General features: G+C 39.2%; 1 long non-coding RNA gene across 1 annotated transcript; it reads left to right on the top strand.

The window, feature by feature from the left end:
• The first annotated feature begins 453 nt into the window (after window positions 1-453).
• LOC117080528 lies at window positions 454-13,487 on the top strand. Its single transcript, XR_004435884.1, has 3 exons — window positions 454-505; window positions 4,987-5,436; window positions 13,181-13,487. It is a non-coding gene; the product is annotated as an uncharacterized LOC117080528 (long non-coding RNA).
• The last annotated feature ends 6,718 nt before the right edge of the window (window positions 13,488-20,205 follow it).

Here is a 20,205-nt window from a genome sequence, read left to right as displayed (position 1 = left end):
TGCTTTTGGTCTATCAGTATAAAAGTTATTTTTGTATATCGGTGTAATGTCATGAAATTTTACCGAATTCAATTACTATTTCTGTAGAACCTTTTAGATTTTCCATGCTGATTAGTCTGTTTGAGCTGCCATAACAAAATACCACAGACTAGGTAGTCTAAACAACAAAAATTTATTTTTTCACTGCACTGGAAACTGAAAGTCTCCAAGATTAAGGTGCAGCCCTGGTTTGTTTCTAGTGAGCCTCCTGGCTTGGAGACGACCGCCTGCTTGCTATGTCCTCATGCAGCCAGTCCTCTCCATGCATGTAGAGAGAGAGAGAAAGAGAGTGAACACATGACTCTGGTGTCTCTTCCTCAGGGCCCCACCATTATGACCTCATTGAATCTTAATTACCTTCTCAAAGCTCCTATTACCAAATATAGTTACATCGGGGATCAGGGCTTCAACACATGAATTTGGGGAGAACATAAGTCCATGACACATGTGTACAAAACTTTCATTGGTATATAATGACAATTTTTGCTCTTTTCAATCTTTATGCCTTAGTTTACTTTTTTATCTTATTGTATTGCCTAGGGCCTCCAGGATAAAGTTGAATAAGAACAATGAGAGCAAATACTTTTGCTACCTACCTAATCTCTGTGGTAAATCTTTTAATACTTTCATTCAAAAGATGTTTGCTATAGATATTTTGTAGATTATCAGAAAGTTTGCTTTTATATCCAATTTGTTCAACACTAATGAGTATTGAATATTATCACTTTGTATACATGGTGAGATGACCACAGGAATTTTCTACTTTATTTCTAAAAGCTATGAATGTTATTGATTGTTGTTTGAATGTTAAGTAATTGCATTTCTGTAATATAGTTTGGAATATAGTGAAGTCAGACATTATTCATCATCCTTTTAATACATACACAGATTCAATTTCTTAATATTCTGTTGCGGTTTTTTACATCTTTTATCATGAAAAAAACTGTCATGTAAGTATCTTTTTGCACTAATACTATCAGTAGAAGTATGCTCGGCCGGGCGCGGTGGCTCACACCTGTAATCCCAGCACTTTGAGAGGCCGAGGCAGGTGGATCGCGAGGTCAGGAGATTGAGACCCTCCTGGCAAACACGGTGCAACCCCGCCCCTACTAAAACTACAAAAAATTAGCGGGACATGGTGGCGGGAGCCTGTAGTCCCAGCTACTCAGGAGGCTGAGGCAGGAGAACGGCGTGAACTCGGGAGGCGGAGCTTGCAGTGAGCCGAGATCACGCCATGCACTCCAGCCTAGGGGACAGAAGAAGACTCCGTCTCAAAAAAAAAAAAAAAAAAAAAAGAGTACGCTGGCCTTGGCGGGCGCGGTGGCTCACGCCTGTAATCCCAGCACTTTGGGAGGCTGAGGCGGGCGGATCACGAAGTCAGGCGATCAAGACCATCCTGGCTAACACAATGAAAACCTGTCTCTGCTAAAAATACAAAAATTAGCTAGGGGTGGCGGCGGGCGCCTGTAGTCCCAGGTACTCGGGAGGCAGAGGCAAGAGGATGGCATGAACCCGGGAAGCAGAGCTTGCAGTGAGCCAAGATCGCGCCACTGCACTCCAGCCTGGGTGACAGAGCGAGACTCCATCTCAGAAAAAAAAAAAAAAAAAAAAAAAAAAAAAGCATGCTGGCCTCACAAAACAAGAGCTGTTTCCTACTTTTTCTAATATCTGTGTGTATTTGAGTAAGATTAGAACTATTTCTTTCATTAAATATTTGGGGGGGGGAAATGGTCCTTGAAGCCCCAAGCACTTGGAGATTTCTTTTTGTTAGAGATTTTAGTCACAAAATTAAATGTCCCCAAAGATATAGGACTAAACAGATTTCAATTTCTTTTTGTATAAGTTATACCAGTTTGGGTAAGTAATGTTTTCCAAAGAATTTTTTCCATTTCATTAAGCTTTTCAAATATCAGCATATAGTAGTTAACAATATCCTTTTCTTATTTTTGCAATATTTTAAGGATCTGCAATGATATCTTCTTTTACATTTCTGATATCAGTAATTTGTGCCTTATTATTTTTGGTTGTTTTTCATCAGCCTTGCTAGAACTTTATATAATCTTTGCAGTGGCTGAAGGATGACTCCCCAAAATACATTCATATCTTAATATATAAACTCTTTAAAAGTTAATTTGTTTGGACAGAGGTAATTAATTAAGGATCTCAAAATGATGTCATCTTAGGTTATCCAGGTGAGCTCCTAAATCCAATGATAAGTATCCTTAAGTGACAGAAGAAAAGACAGAGAGAAGACCATGTGAAGAAGGAAGCAGATTGAACCTATGCAGTCATAAGCCAGGGAAAAACTGCAATGCTCTAGTTAGGTTTTCAAAGCCATTTCTAGATCAGTTTCACAATAGCCAGATAATAACACTTTTAAATCATTTCAATCCACTAAAATCTGTTGAAACTTCATTAATGGCCAGCACATAATTAGTTTTGACAAGTATTCAATTAAAAACAATGTATACTGCATTCTGCAGTTACAGGTTTTATTGTTTCTATTCATATATGGTAAAGTTTGCTAATCATGCTTTTCAGATCTTCTAAATCATTGTTGATATTTTGGATTATTTGTACTGTCAAATACTACTTGTTAAGCTCTCCAACTCTGATTTTATTTTATTTTTATTTTTCTATTAGAGATGGGGTCTCACTCTTTCACCCAGGCTGGTGTGCAGTGGTGCAATCTCAGCTCACTGCAACCTCTGCTTCCTGGGCTGAAACCTCCTCCCACCTCCACCTCCCAATTAGCTGGGACCAATGGCATGCACCATCATGCCTGGCTAATTTTTTTTTTTTTTTTTTTTTTTTGTAGAGACTGTGTTTCCTCATGCTGCCCAGGCTAGTCTTGAACTCCTGAACTCAAGTGATCTGCCCACTTTGGCTTCCCAAAGTCCTGGGATTATAGGTGTGAACCACCATGCCCCACCTCCAAATCTGATTTTAGATTTTTCTATTTCCCAGTTAGTTCTGACAATGTATCATTTGTGTATTTGTAGGCTTTATAATGTGCACACAAATTTATAATTGTTATGTTCTCCGGACAGACTGACCTTTTATCAATATGAAAACACTCTTTTTATCTTCAATAAATGCATCGTGCCTTAATGACTCTGGCATCTGATATAAACATATTCACACCGCTTTCTTTGGTTAATGTTTGTGTGGTAAAACTTTTTTATACCTATTTTCAACATTTTTGTACCTTATCTCTGTAAATTTCATTTTATAATTTATTCAATATTATAATTTTTACATTTTAATTAGAATAATCTTTCTAAATAAAATGTAGTTCCTAGGGATTTAAATTTACCTTGTCACAATTTGATCTGTCCTTGACTCATTCATATTATATGTTCCTTTTTTCTCCTTTCCTGCTCACTTTGGAGTAGTCAGGCCTATTATTATTATTATTACTATTTTTTTTTTAGTGTATCTTCTGTTCTACTAGCTATACACTACATATTATTTTACTACTACTTCAATAGTTTACCTTACAGAGGTAGTTTTCAAAGTGTCTTCCTCAAAAAAGTGGCATCTGCAATTTTTAGCAGGAATGTAAACTTTTGACCCCACCCCACCACTCAAAAAGTTAAATGAGAAACTTTGAGGGTGGTGTATAGCACTCTTTGTTTGAAGAAGCCCTTCACGTAATTCTAAACAACTCTAAAATTTGAAAATCACTGCCCTACAGTTTAAATATGTATCTTTGACTTATTAGAGTTTAATATATAATACATAAGGATGTTAAATAACTTAAGTTCTATTTATCCCTTCTCTATCTTCTTGTGTATTATTGTCATATATTTTAACTACACAAACATTTTAAACAGAGCAGCCATTTGGAGTGATGCACACATTACTTTGTTTTTTCTCTCTGTATTAGTCTATTCCCACATTGCTATAAAAAATACCTGAGACTGTGTAACTTATATTAAAATAAGAAATTTAAACGGCTCATGGTTCTGCAGGCTATACAGGAAGCATGATGCTAACATCTGCTCAGTTTCTGGGGAAGCCTCAGGAAACTCACTGCCATGGTGGAAGGCAAAGGGGGAGCAGGTATGTCACATGGCCAGAGCAAGACCAAGCAAGGGAGGAGGTACTATGGACTATGGACTTTTAAATGACCAGATATCTATCGATTTCTCTCTCTCTCTCTCTCTCTCTCTCTCTCTCTCTCCTCTCTCTCTCTCTCTCTCTCTCTCACACACACACACACACACACACACACACACACACACACACAGAAAAACTTCATTAAGTATTGTGAAGATAGTACCAAGGGGGATGGTGCTAAACCATTCATGAGAAATCTGCCACTATAATCCAATCACCTCCCACCAGGCCCCATCTTCAACACTGGGAATTACATTTCAGTATGGGAATTGACTGGGGGCACACATCCAAACTCTATCACCCTCCATACCCACAATTACTTGAGTGTTTTCTCACCTGCGAAACCTCTAAGGCTGGGCATGCACAGCATTAGAAATCATCACGTAAGAATTGTATGTAAAAGATGGAGCTCAGGTAGACACAGAAAATGCAAGTAATGTTAATGACTAAGGGACTCATGCTACTAGACATCGATCCCTGTTGCACTGTCTTAGCTCCATTAATTTATTCTCATAGTATCATGAAGAGTTGCTTATCACCATTAAAGAGAAAAACCTCAGGTATACTCTATGGATAATTTTGCATTATATGCCAGTGCCAACTGAAATTCAGTTAGTCTAGTAGAGTTCTACAACCCAAACATGAGTGTCTCTAAAATACAGTAGTGAAAGGATATTTTTCCTTTGGACAGAATATTGATCAATGTATTTTACTGCTTATTTCATCTAGACTTATAGATAGCAGAAGCATGGGTATACTGATTTCTGGACATTATAAGGATCTTAAAATACCTCAATTTCCTTAATGGTATTTTTCCTTTTGCAGTGATATTATTGTCATAATAATAATAATATATAACAACATACAACAGGTCAACCAACAAGCTTAACACCTGAGAAAAGATAGGTGCCTCCAAGAAGAAACAAACATGAGCACTTGATTACCTACAGCGTACATAGCACAGAGCAAGATATAATCGCCGTGAAAGTGGATGAAAAGAATTCAGCTAAGACATTTATCAAATTACTGAAGGCCAAGTGTGAACACTAGTGAAGATCAGTTGCGGTTGGAGAAATGAAGAATAAAACTCTAACCCTGGGACAGGAACAAGATTGCTGAAAAAGCTTCACCACACAAACTCAGGGGCACTAAGACTGAGGCTGAGCTGTAAGGACAGGATTTTCCCACTGTTAAAGCAAACTAAATATGGAAGGAGAAGGACTGGGTACTTCTATATTTGAGTCCTTGTAGACTAACTGCAACCTAGTTTAACAAGTAAACAAGATTGAAAACTCAATTTTCAATTACAGGCTCATGCCTGTAGTCCCAGCACTTTGGGAGGCCGAGGCGGGCGGGTCACAAGGTCAGGAGATCAAGACCATCCTGGCTAACACGGTGAAACCCCGTCTCTACTAAAAATACAAGAAATTAGCCGGGCGTGGCAGCGTGCGCCTGTAGTGCCAGCTGCTGGGGAGGCTGAGGCAAGAAAATGGCGTGAACCCGGGAGGCGGAGTTTGCAGTGAGCCGAAATTGTGCTACTGCACTCCAGCCTGGGCGACAGAGTGAGGCTCCATCTCAAAAAAAAAAAAAAAAAAAAAAAAAAACAACAACTTAAGAGTATGCGCCTGTAATGATAGCTAAGTCTTAGCCAACCGCAGTGTAACAGAAACTTTGAGAATAACCTTTTACAAACCCATAGCCTACAGAGACGATGCCTGGAGGAATTTAAGAATTGTGGTGCACTGAGAGCAGCCAAACTGAAATCCAACTCAGGAGTGGGGAATTCAGCCTCCCAGTGTGCTACTGCTGATTCCTTTCTGCATTTCTATTCTTCCCTTTGGAATTATCTCCTCCTCCTGGAAGACCATATGTTTTTAGTATTTAAGTGTAGACCTGTTTCCAATTATTTCTATAAGATTTATTTATTTTTATCTGAAAACAGCTTTATTTATTCTTAATTTTCAAAATACTATCCTGCAGGGCATCAAATTCTCCTCTTATAGTTATTTTGTTTTCGGATTTTAGAAATGCCTTTTTATTTTCTTCCAGCATTCACCATTTCTGTTGACTAATAAGCTATAATTCCTATGGTTACTCCTTTGGTAGCAAGATAACTTTTCCTCTGGCTGCTTTAAGATTTTAACACTGTCTTTGTTTTCCATAGCTTTACCCCTGACTGAGGTTTATAGAGCTTCTTTAGTTTTTGAGTTAAAACGTTTTTTATTATTTTTGGGAAATTCTCTTTCTTCATTTTTCAAAAATTATTTTCACTTCATTCTCTCCTTTCCTCTGGTACTTTAATGTCATGTAGATTAGGCCTCTTCACTATATGCTAAATGTCACTAATGCTCTTTTGTGTATTTTATTTTTTCTCTGTGTTTCCGATCATTTTTTTCCCTCTGTTCTATTTCTCTGTATTACAGGTCACAAATCTTCTCTTTGAATTGTCAAATCTGGTATTACAAGAATCTTTACTTTCTTAATTTTAGTTATGGCATATTTTGGTCTCAAATTTTTATTTGTTATTTAAAATATTTATTCATCAGGCACAGTGGCTCACTCCTGTAATCACACTTTGGGAGGTCAAGGCAGGCAGATCACCTGAGCCCAGGAGTTCAACACCAGCCTGTGCAACATGGTGAAACCTCATTTCTATAAAATATATAAAAATTAGCCAGGTGTGGTGGTGCGTGCCTGTAATCCCAGCTACTCAGGAGGCTGAGGTGGGAGAACCCCTGGAGCCCTGGAGGTGGAAGCTGCAGTGACCTAAGATCATGCCACTGCACTCCAGCCTGCATGACAGAGTGAGACTCTGTCTCAAAACGGAAAATAAAAAAGCATTTCTATTCACCTGTGACACCCTCCATCTTGCCATCTGCTCTCTTAGACATATTAATCGTAACTACTTTTTAAGGACACTATTTCTTTTACCTACTTTTTTCTATTAGTGTTATCTTTTTGTGTCTTTTGTTTAGTTTTGTAATTTTTAATGCACTTACTTTAAATAAAGTAGTTCTAGAAGTTCTAGATGAGTCTTCATGTCTAAAAGTCAGAGAACAAGTCACCTTAATCCAATAGAATATAAAATATTTCAAAGCTGAATTTAATTTTTTGTTGTAAGTTCTAATCTATCTGTGGTTTACTTTTACTCCTATGATGTAATCTTTCAGGGACTCCAAATGAAAACTTGGGTTATCAGGGTGCCTCTTTTATTGGAGTCAATAAAACTCCAGCATTTAGGTTTATAGCCTATAAGACTGCCAGAAATTCCAATTATCTCCTTAACTACTTAATTACCCCCCTTTAACTTGACTTCTTCATATATAAGTCCATGTTGCTTATGGTTGGCAAATGTGATGAGGATGAGAGAAGTCTGGGATGTTGACATCACTTTTCTATGCTTGCTTCTGGTCCTGTATCTTGATTCATCAAGTGTGAGCTGCTTAGGCAGCCCTGAGCTTCATTAAAAAAAAAAATCTGCACAAACGCATGAGACTGTCAAAAAGCTGTTTTGAACTTCTTAGCTTCTTAGTAGCAACTTACTACAAAGCATCTCAACCTTTTGAGTCATGACTCTTAGGCATCAGTGAATCTCTCAGAAAAAGACAGGCTAGTATGTTCCATTCACTTAGCACCATGTTTTTCCTTTCTCTGAGATGTAACCCCTCTATTCAGATACTTTAATATTTCTTTGATGCCTTAAAACAATTTATTTTAATTACTCTATCCATCTTTTTCTGTTGTTTTTGATGGGTGGATTTATCTCCTAGCTAGAAGCAGAAATTAAGACAAACTTTGGGAAGTTCTTGAGAGAAGAGAGAGCGAATTGGAGCTTAGTAAGAATTATGTAGCATAGAGATAGTGAAAAATATTGCAAAGAGGTGAATCAGTATTGAAAAAATTTCAGAGGCAAAAATAAGTCTGTAATGATAGAGGGTATGTGTTAGAGACAAGATTTGGCAGGCAGTCAGTTATTGATTGAACACCAGCTACTGGGCTACATGCCAATAGAATATAAGGACATAGTGCCTTGTTTCTGGGACTTGTATCATTGGAGAGGAGATAATAGATGTTACCAAACAACGACAAAGCAAGGTTTCATAGATATATGCCTTATAATTTTTAATATATACTTTTTATTCTAAGGGAGTTCTGATAAGGGAGAAATCAAGGACGGCATTTTAGATGGGACAAGAAAAAAATGCTGTTTTTACCAGGCAACAAGGAAGGAACATAGAGCATATAGGATAAAATAAGGAGAGGGAACAAAAAGTGTGGTATAGTGTTTGAGTGGTTCTCAAACCTCAGCATGAGTTATACTCACACGCAGGGTTTAAAGACTTCTGGGCTCCATCTCCAGAGTTTCTGATGCAATAGGTCTGGACCAGGGCCAGATAATTTGCATTCCCAACAAGTTTCTAGGTATGCTGATGCACTGATGCAACTGATGCTGCTGGTCTGAGAGCCACATTTTGAGAATCGCAAGTACTACTAAAAGAATAGTAAAAGAAAGTGTAAATAATAGCTGACAGAAACCCAAAAATGAATTTTTTAAAAAGTACTTGCTTCAGATAATTTATAATGTGCTTAATTTGGCGGAAACACAGGGCATGGGAATAGAGTTCTGCATGTAGGATCATAAGTAATTTGTGATGAGAAAAAAGAAAAAAATTGGAATTTGCTAAGAAATGTGATGGTCGTGCAACTAGTAAGAAGAATAATTACTTTATAAATCATATTCCCTGAGCCAGCATCTCGTTATCTTGATCACTGTGTAAATAGTGCAGTTTCCCTATCCAATATTTTTCCTGAAATCCAGGCTGATTATTCTAAGAGCTGTTAGTAGCACTCCATGGTAATTGAACATATTAATAATTATGAGGAACAGAATTGCTAGACAGCATTTTTGCTTTAATTATACACTATGTGACTGTGACTATCCACATTACTGGGACAGAGTTTAGTTGAACTATCCCTTCTGATATAATGAAACTAGGTGAAACAAACTTCCTTTAATATTTCAGAAAAATCAAATTGTACTTAGATATAACAAAGTACTTATATTTAAAGTCAACTTCAGAAACATCAAGTTATTTGTAGAAATAGCAAATGACTTATATGATTATAGAAAATGAAAAGAAAATATTGTTTTGGTGTTAAAATTAACAATAAAGGAAAAATGAATAATCAGCATACTTCTCTGTACAATTAAAAGGTTATGTTTATTTTAAACAATGAATACAAATTTGATTGTGGGAAAAATGGTCAATGTCCTATTCTTCCATCTTTGCTTGGAAAAGTCTAAGTGTCTTCAATAATTATAAAACTATTTTAAGTAAAATGCATGTGATTGTTTTAGGAAAGCATAGCGTCTTTAAAGAAGGTACAGCCGGGCGCGGTGGCTCAAGCCTGTAATCCCAGCACTTTGGGAGGCCGAGACGGGTGGATCACGAGGTCAGGTGATGGAGACCATCCTGGCTAACACTGTGAAACCCCGTCTCTACTAAAAAATACAAAAAACTAGCCGGGCGTGGTGGCGGGCGCCTGTAGTCCCAGCTACTCGGGAGGCTGAGGCAGGAGAATGGCGTAAACCCGGGAGGCAGAGCTTGCAGTGAGCTGAGATCCGGCCACTGCACTCCAGCCTGGGCGAAAGAGCGAGACTCCGTCTCAAAAAAAAAAAATAAAATAAAATAAAATAAAGAAGGTACAAATACTCCAGCAAATCTCCCAGCTTGTCCTTGCAGGCTAGTCTAACAACTGGTGATGGGTTAACTTTCACTATTTCTGAAAATACTTGTATAGATAAAAATCACAGCGGAAATCGCCAGAACTCAGTAGATTAGTACATTAACAATTTGAAAAAGGTAATGAATCTGGGAATAGAGTAGATGAAAACCTGGGGAAATGTCAACTGTGATAACATCAATAATGAAATTCATTCTATTCAGGTATAGATGAGATTCAGTGAACCAAGTCTCAGCTCTTCAAAATGATTCTAAAATGTCCAATAGTTTCCATCCCCCTCAACCTGGGTCTGATCTGCTAGCAGTGAAGGAAAGGCAAATTAGATTTTTAAGTTTTAAGCGCCAGGTCAGCAAATCCCTTATTGGTTCTTGGCTGTTTTAAATAATTGAATGTGTGATTTTATTAAGCAGACATTAAAGACACAGGAAGTAAAATACTCCCTGGAATGAAGAACCATTCTGATTTAATCAAAATAGAATGCCCTCCTTTTTTGTAGTAAAACACCAAATTGTTTGTGGTTACATAGAAATAATTCAGAGTCCTAGAATTTACTACCTCCTTCAACACTGTATTAAAACACATTGTGTTCTCTCAGAATGTTCCAGTCTTTGATGACCAAGCAAACACAGTCAGGCCTCCTGGGGTTGATGGGGAACTATTCTCTCTGGATCACAGCTCATGAAGCTGTCTGCTAACATTCCTGTTATTTTCCCACAGGAAAAACAATCAATCTATAAAATAAAGTTTCCTCTTGCTTTCTGTAGCTTAACCAGATGTGCTAGGGAGTTGAATTGTATGTTTATCAATTTCAACATGTGTTGAATATTCTTATGTTTTACCTTATTTATATATAAAGTATATTAAAAAATGAATTTTTTTTTTCTCTGCCACAAACATAGTTTTACTAGTGTGGAGTCCTTGATGAATGCTTTCTCTGCATGAGAATTCTTTCATATGCAAACATCCTATACTCTTTCTTTCAATTCTGAATATGGCAAACGAGTTCTTTAAAGGGTTAGACAGTGAATATTTTGAATATGTAGCTATACCATCTCTGTCATAACTATTTAACTCTGCCATCATAACACTGAAATCAGAATCAGATAGACCTGAATTTGGCATCCGGTTCTCCCATGACATGACTTAGGCTAAGTTATTTACTGTCTATCAGCCATAATTCATCTGCAAAATGGAAGCAAGATCTTTCTCATAAGCATGTTAAGGAGCTTGCTATTGAGTCCCTAGTATGTGCCAGGGACAGCAGCACACAATTTCACCAAGTACCTCATCCTCACAATAGTGGCATATGAGGTAGGATTAGCTCCTTTGAGAGTTATGGCAATAGGTTCAGGGAGATTAGCTCTGGGTCACACCACTAGTACAGAGCTGTGGTTCTGAACCAACATTTCTGAGACTCCAAAGTCCTTTGTTCCTTCTAATCTGTGTTACCTGGCTCTCACTGTACTACCTATTAGGAATGAGAGGGCATATCTAAAAAAAAAAAAAAAAAAAAAAAAAAGTGAGTAGCACATTCTGTGGCCTGTGTTAGATGCTAAATAAACATTGGCTTTCTTTCCCTCCCTAGAGAAGCTATCAAAATTTGTTAATGGGAGTACTAGAAATACAGCCTGATAAATCTTCCTGAGGTGAGGAGAGAGGGGGGAAGATTAGAAAGAGTAGAAAATTCAGTAGTTGTCTAGCTCTCACGCAAGAGTAGTTTCTGATGGGAAGCAAAATAAGGCTTGAGACCTGAAGCTTTGTGGCTGCAGCCACAAAGTCTCCACAGAGAATATGTGTCTGTTAGATTTTAAATCCCAGATCCCACATCAAGCATGTAGCATTCTCATTACTTTCAGCAGCTTTGGTTCAGCATGTCCAGGAATTAAGAATATTCAGCAAAGGCATCTCCTAAGCTTGCCTTTTGCTGCAGCAGCTCAGATGAACCAGAGTATATGGCAAGGGCAGTGGGAGAAAAAGAGGCTTCTAGATTCAGGCCTCTAAGTACTCAGTGGTTCTACTTGACCCTGAATAACTTGGCTGCCCGTATGTTATCCCCTTGTTCTTTGCTTTTAAAGAAAAGACTTTTGATGGGTTTGACGTTCCTTCTTAGGAAGCATGCTGTGGGGCTCCAGAGAACATAACTACAGTTACACAAGGCAAGTGAACATTTTTTAAGGACTATTACAAAGATGCCATACCAGTCATGGTGACTAGGCTTTGTTGCGCCAGCAAAGTAGGCCTGAAATCTCAGTGATATAGTAAAACAAAGATTTGCTTCTTGTGCTTGTAAAGTCTGCTTCTAGCAAGTTGAGTGACTCTGGGGAAGCTGGCCGTGGCAGTGACTCAGGATCCAGGCAATTTCCAGACAGACTCTTGGATGCTTTGGTCCAGAGGTGATATGCATTATTCAGATTTACAACCCTTGTCCAGAGTCACTTGACCTCTCCTCATTGGAAAGAAAGTCAAAAAACAATGCGGAGTAAGGGAGCCGAGACAAACCTGTGGAAATTTAGTCAGCCATAAATGTCTCTGCCAGAGGTGAGCCTTCTATCAGTGCAATGGAAGTAAACCTTTTTCTGAAAAAGGTTTTGTGAAAAACACAAAACCATTCAGTGTTCTTCACATTGTCTTTAAATTCCAATAGGAGACTACAGTGTATGACGAAATGCTATTGAGTAACTTATTATGGCAAACATGAATCGCCTTAGGCATGGCTGAATTTGCCCTAACTCTTGTTTTTTGCCCAATATCTTAATACCTGAGAGGTGCCATGTTTGTGTTGTTCCATGAGGTAGAAGCAAGACCAATGATATTACCAGGTTTTGCCTTTATGTCCATGAAGAAAGTCTACTTTGAGCCTAATTCATATTTCGACTGACCAGGGGAGAAATAGCAAAGGGAACTCTGGAGTTAACGCTTAGGTTCTGAGCCCTTTTTGTTTGTTTGTTTGTTTGTTTGGTGGGGGAGGGTGTTGTTTTTGTTTTTCCTAGGGAAAAGGCAGGAGAGCCTGAATGGATCACAAGAATCCTCTGACAGGGCTAAAGGAAAAGAGTTTGTCTTTCAGTCTTCTCTGGTATAAAGTTAGGTAGGTCATTCTCAGAATTTTATCTGAAATACAGTGTTAGAGAAGCATACCCAAAGTGTCTTCTAGGCAAGAGAAGCAGGAGAGAGTTGAGGAGTTAGGAGGAGCTCAAGGTTACAATAGGGGAATCTGAACAAATTACTCTGGTGGGCTAACTTTTCCAGCTTTTTTCCTTTTCTTCTGTTTGTACAGAGTAAGATCATTTAAAGGGACCAAAAATGGATGAACATACTGGGCACTATGGACTAAAAGATCTTTGGCTAAAGAAGAGATGAAGACTCATTCAACTCCTACAAGTGAATTAAGGAGCTCTGAGAAGGCAAAGCCAGCCCAGGAGGGTGGGAAGATTAAGAACAGTGTGCCTTGTCTTGATACACAGTTGTGGTATAGGTAACAAAAACTGAGTATCCAACCTAAGATGGTACCCCTCACCAGAATACCTCTAATCCCTTCCCTGTAAACACAGTATAAACTCCTTGGAAAGTTATAAAGCAGAAAAACAAGGTATCTTTTGTAGAGTAAAGAATGATTATGGAGGGAAAACACCAAATTAATTGTCACAGCAATAATTGTGTCATTCAGTGGAACAGTAGCTCTAAGGAAGGCAGCAGTAATATTCAAGGTACAGCCATTCTTCTGGAACGTGTCCCATCAATATGAAGCTGGAGTCAATGGTGGTGACGGTGGTGACATTGCTGAAAAGTAAGAAAGTTGAGGGAGGGATTCAGGAGAAACATTGCTGTTGGAATTAGACACCCAAGATCTAAACTAAATGGGATTAGTAATGATAAAAGGATAAAGGGTTGATTTCGGCCATCACCACTTTGCCTGCAAATACAGAAAAACAGGAACCCAATGGTATGGTTGAATGCTCTAGAGCTACTAACAATAAAATGGGCTGCAACAACACACACACACACACACACACACACACAAAGTGAGATTCTTGTTAATGGGGATATTTAGGAAAGGGTGGGATGCTCACTCACCCAGGTTATTGCAGAAAACATCCTGCTTTGAGAAATTGTGGAGGATGCCTAAGGTCACTTCTGACATCTATGGAATTGTAAAGTCTGTTTCCCAAGGGGTATAGTTTTGTCAGATTGTGACTATGTATTTGTGTATGTATTGTGTATGTATATTTGTCTTCCTACTAGACAGTGCTCTGTCAACCCATGGTTGTTTTGAGAATCAAAGAGATAACATGCAGGAGGATGAAATGGGAACAGATTAGCACAAGATGCTCATACTGCCTAGTAATCATTGCTTTCTCCCTATTTCTGTCCCTGTCATCAGGTACAGCTATTCTATTAAATAGCTGCTCTCAATACACAATGGAAGTGCTTATTTTAATATCTGTCTGAACCTGGATATTGATTGGGAGCAAGGTTGGAGATTAGTTGATGAAGCTACATTTTGCGGGGGGTTTTTTTTCCACTAGAAACCGCAACAGGCAGAGACAAAGTTTGTGAATCCCGGTGCATCTCTTGACAGGCAAGCCTCTAAGCTTTCTCTGAAGCCTTCCCCACTTCAGCTCTTGAGGTAACACGATTCCCTTCCCCACCCCAGCCAGGTGTCCCATCCACTACCAACCTGGAACAGAAGGAAGCTGGATGTTATAACTTCCCTTCAGGCTGGGGCTGACCACAGAGTGGTTCCTTCTCTTCTCAGTTCTAAAGCTCAAGCCTGCTCTGTAGCTTCCATTGGAATAGTTTATGTTTTCCTTTCATGCCTTCCATGGTGAGGCCCTGCTCATTTGGATGCAGTGCAGCCTACCTCCTGCCAACATGATTTTTCTTCCATTCTTGATCAACAAGTCACAAGCCTATTTGGCCTTTTCCCAGCAATGAGAGATGCATGGCTTGAGGTCAAAAGAAAGAAAGCCAAAATAGACTCTTCCTCTGCCTAGTATTTATCTCCCATTTGCCCTTCACCTCCTCCACCATGCCAAGGTGTTTTCCTACTCCAAGGCTAGAATTCACATCAAAGGGAGGAAAGACTAGAGGAGAGAAAAGAGGAAAGGATGGGAAGGAGGAATGAAAAGACAGAAGGATGAGAGAGGAGGAAGAGAATGGGAGCAAAGAGGGAAGCAATATGTTGAATTGCTTGAATAAATACAGAAAGGAAGAGAAAAGAATTATCTTTCTATTCTGGAAATAGGGTCATATACTCTTATTATTCCCACTGGCTTGAAGCAGAAGCCACAGCCTAAGCCCTTTCCTATTCCCCTCCACAAGCCCTCCAGCTCCCTCTGCTTGGATCCAGCATGCCCAGCGAAGCCCCAGTTGTAGGTTTATCCTTAGATTTACAGGTTCCCAAACATGGAGACAATAGTTGACTCACTGCTTGCTTGACTGACAAAGAAAGAGCTGGCTGGGCATGGTGGCTCACACCTATAATCCCAGCACTTTGGGAGGCCAAGGCGGGCGGATCACGAGGTCAAGAGATCGAGGCCACCATCCTGGCCAACATGGTGAAATCCCGTCTCTACTGAAAATATAAAAAATAGCTGGGCGTGGTGGCACATGCCTGTAGTACCAGCTACTCAGGAGGCTGAGGCAGGAGAATCACTTGAACCCAGGAGGCAGAGGCTGCAGTGAGCCAAGATCACGCCACTGCACACCAGCCTGGTGACAGAGTGAGACTCCGTCTAAAAAAAAAAAGAAAGAAAGAAAGAAAAATAAAGAAGGAGCTATTAGCTATTGTCTGCTCCCTATGATCTGGGCTCTATTCCAAGTGAGCCCCAAGTGTTCTTGCCTCTAGTTTTCCTCATCTTATGTAAAGCCTACTCTTAGCTTCATTTTCTGATGAAGAAACTGAGGTTAAATAAGTTGCCTCAGGTCATAAATCAAGAAAGATGTCATGATTCAGTCCAGAATGGTCTGCAGCTGGACTCATGCTCCTCATCACCCTGTCCCCTGCTTCCCCGTCCACCCAACACTGCTTCCTATGAAGGAAAAGAGAGGCAGGTCAAATGCTTATCCCAGATTCCTAATTCACCTAAGCTACTACATCCTCCAATGAGAAAAAGTATGACTTTCTCAAAATCACTGGGGATTTGGAAGATGCAGCTCCCTCATGGAGGTACTTTGGAGCAAAGTAGAGCAGGTGCTTGGATAAATCATAGTACTGGAAAAAAATGTATCCAAGCTGTTTATTTCAGAAATGAAAACCCTAAGGCCCTCAAACCTGAAAGAACTCATAACTTTGCTGAGTGTAGCTAAAACCAGAGCTGTTGAATTAAAGAACCTTAGAAGACATCGATATTTAATCAAGTCTAAGCTATTTGTTTGTATCTGCCTCTATTTTAAAGATGTGTGCACTAAGAAATGCCAGTAACTGGTCTATCTTTGAATTATAGTATCTACTTTTCTGCAAAATGTGGAAGGAGTTAATGGCAGATGTCCTGGTCAATTTTACAGAGGTATTAGAGTCTGCCACAGAATAGATGGTGATCAGAATAATGATCAGGTCAAGTGAGGAGGGCTGCATTTATGGTGGCTGGATACAGTAATCAATCAATAAAGACATGTTAAATGCATGAATGACTGAAGCTTTAAAAGTAGAAGGAGAAACAACTGAAGATTTTTTATGATGTTTCAAATATGCCATTTTAAAGTCTTCCCTGATGATAAGAGACTTCCATGAGACAAGTTCTGAAAGGAACTCTTTTGGTAAATAAACTGAAAAGAACATTTTTGATGTTGAGACAAAAGTATGAGTGGGCTCCAGGATTTTTATTTGATTTGCAGTTTCATCAGCCTTCACTAGTTTGGCAAATCGAAATGGGAGACAGACTTTAATTATCCTAGTGACCTTTAGACAAGGCCCCAGAGTCTGGTGCCATAGGTTGCCATCTGAACACAGCCTCATCAGAGATGCCCTCAGGGTTTATGAATTGTTCTGCTTGTTTTATATTTGTCCCAAATCACCTGCTACTGTTAGCTATCATTTTATTTATGTCTCCACAAATGAATACTTTTAAGAAATGCTACCTCACAGTATAATATAATGGTCAGATAGAATCTTGGGCTATAGGGAAAAACAGCTCTTATTAAAATTGTGTCTCCATCACTTAATAACTATAAGTAATATCACATTATTTAATCTCTCTGACCTCTGTTCAGAGCTCATCTATAAAATAGATGGGGGTAATAATGTTCACTAACTTAACAGGTTCTTAGAGCAGAGAATGAAATATGCAAGTATTCTGCAGAGATCTCATGTCTAACCTTCAAGAAGTTGTCCATACAATCCAGACCTGACCCAAGCAACTCCTCTCCTGACCACTAGTAGACAATAATATAATGACTTCATCTCCCTTCCCCTCATTTTACTTTTACAAAATAAACTTCTCTGGCTGACCACTAAGTAATTTAATCCCCAGGCACTATCAAGTTGAAGTCTGAATTAAGACTGTTACCCAGCTTTAAAGGACAATTTCAGGCTAGAGTGAAGACAAATTACTTGAGAAAAGAGGTTTGATTCAATTTATGCATATATTCACTGTCCCTGTGGTCAATGAACAGGGTCTCATTTAAAATTTAATATGGAGAATTATGGTACTTCTGAATGAGAGGAGAAACATAAATGAAATGGGCCACAAAGTGGCATTAATCTATTTCATAAGGGTTAGCCACAGCTTGACAAATAAGAGAAGGGTCTCTCTGAGAGGTCTCTGCAGGAATAATCCTGGAGGAAGAGTCAAAATGGTAGAAGAAGAAAGGCACTGTTTCTCTACATATTCTGATTGGTACTAGGGAGCCGTCTCTGGCAGCTTCCAGAAAGGAGAGGAAGAAGGTATGACTGAAGGGAGGGAGAAGTCAGAGAAGCTCTGTGTCCCCTTTTTCTTAGCTAGACAGGCTCCAAAATGATGCAGTTATTCTCAGAGATGCTGCATTAGACCACTCACCAAAAGTTGCCTTGCATCACAGAGAATTCTCCTTTCTCTGTATTCATAAGAATTTAATATCTAACTTCAGCCCCTTGTATTTGAAGCTGCTCTTAAAACTCAGCTTTGGCATTTGATCTCTCTCAGGAGGGTCAATTAAAGAAAGACTACTAATGTTATTTTTTCCCTTTCATGGTAAAAAAGGTAACTCACCTGGCACCATGGAGTAATAATTAAAGAACCACATCCCTTCTTGCAGAAGCTATGAAGGAAGAAAATACGTTCAGAAAATAGAATTCAGACAGGAAAAGGGAAGCAACTTTTAAGCATCCACTCCGCACCTGGTTTTCTATATATCATTTCACATAGCACTCATCACAGACCCTGACCTGAAATTATTATATTCATTTTAAAGATGAGAGAACTGAGTTTCAAACAGGTTAAATAGCTTGGCCAAGGTCACATAGCTGCTAAGTGGTAAAGTCAGGTTAGGAATTCTAACCTGGCAAACAGTCCTAATTCAAACTCCAATGCCATAGGTAGTACCTGGGGATAAAATACTTTAATAGCCAACTAACACCCTAGAGGAAGAGCTTGTTTTGCCAAAATGCAACTTGGAAAAGAAGGTAAAATTATTACATCATTATTCACATATGATCCTTGTTCTTGACAAATCATTCTCTTTACTAAACAGAAGTAACTGTCATATTGACCAAGAATTTCTTCTTCTTCACAAGGTTTTTAGGTTGGTGCTAAATGATTATGGCTGGTGGAAAAGTTATCCTTTCTTCATATACACAGATACACACAGAAGATATATACATACACATCAGAGAGTTTAGGAAGGGTAATCAAAAGAAATTTTATATACTCATCTTCATCACCATCATCTTCGTTATCATCACAGAATAAAGCTTAACTAAACAGGTAAGGACTTTCCTTAACTACCAATTTTAACAAGCTCTTCCTTTACCCTCAGTGGTTTTAAAGTATTTGAAACAGAACTCTTAGTCCATTCTGAAAACCAGAAAAAAAAAAAAAAATCCACTCTTTCAAATGCTTGTCTTTCAAGTAGAACCAGACAACAAACTATAAGTTCATTAATGCATATTTTTAGAGAAGACTGTTGAGGCCTTTAATAAATGTATTTCTTTATTATCCTCCTCTATTCTTTTCTCCCTTCCTTCTTTCCCCATTCCTTTTCTCCTTCCTTGCTTCTTTCCCTTCCTCCTTTCTCCAGCAAATGTTTACTGAGTGCCTATGATACGATTAGCACTGAACAAAGCCCCAGGGATAAAACTCTCATCCAGGCCTAATGTAACCATTGAATGGAGCTGTGTGACTAGTGGAGGAGACAGAAATTAATCAAGTGACCACACAAACCATTGTGCAACGGCAATTCCTGCAGATGTACTAAAGAAGAGGTGCACAGGGCTCCTTGAGAGACTGGCTGGTCAGGGAGGGCAAGGAAAGCTTCCTTGAAGAAGGAATGCTTGATTTAAGATAAAAAGCCAACTTTTCACAGAGGATACGGAACAATGTTCAGGCAGATGGGGCAGCATGTGCAACGGTCCTGTGGCAAGGGGAATGTGGCATACCGGAAGGAATGCACAGATGCCAGTGTAGATGAAGGACAAATGCTGAGGGTAAGTCTGTTGCAAGATGAGGTTGCAGAGATGAGTAAGAGCATAAAGGGACATGTATGTCATTTTAAGGAGTTTTTCATGAAACCCTCATAAGGGTTTTAGGTAAGAGATGACTTGATCAGGTTTTTGTTTTTAAACCTTCATTATTGCCTAAATGTGAAGAATTGATTATGCAGGGCATGTGTTTGGTAGGGGATGCAAATAAGTTCACCAGCCCACCTTGAAGTTTTGTTCTCACTACATTTCCATCACCTCATCTACCTGCATGCATCCCGTGGTCACCCCATCTACCTGCATGCATCCCGTGCTCACCCCATCTACCTGCATGCACCCCGTGGTCACCCCATCTACCTGCATGCATCCTGTGGTCACCCCATCTACCTGCATGCATCCTGTGGTCACCCCATCGACCTGCATGCATCCTGTGGTCACCCCATCTACCTGCATGCATCCTGTGGTCACCCCATCGACCTGCATGCATCCTGTGGTCACCCCATCGACCTGCATGCATCCTGTGGTCACCCCATCTACCTGCATGCATCCTGTGGTCACCCCATCGACCTGCATGCATCCTGTAGTCACTCCATCTACTTGCATGCATCCTGTGGCTACAATTTTTTTTTTCATCTCTTGGTCCCCACACTGGACATTGCCCCATTTTCTTTACTCCTCAATGTAAG

This window comes from Trachypithecus francoisi, unplaced genomic scaffold, assembly GCF_009764315.1.
Source record: "Trachypithecus francoisi isolate TF-2019V2 unplaced genomic scaffold, Tfra_2.0 Lachesis_group8, whole genome shotgun sequence".
Lineage (NCBI taxonomy): Eukaryota > Metazoa > Chordata > Mammalia > Primates > Cercopithecidae > Trachypithecus > Trachypithecus francoisi.
The sequence above is the reverse complement of the archived record's forward strand: the minus strand, read 5'-3'. Positions and strand labels throughout refer to the sequence as shown.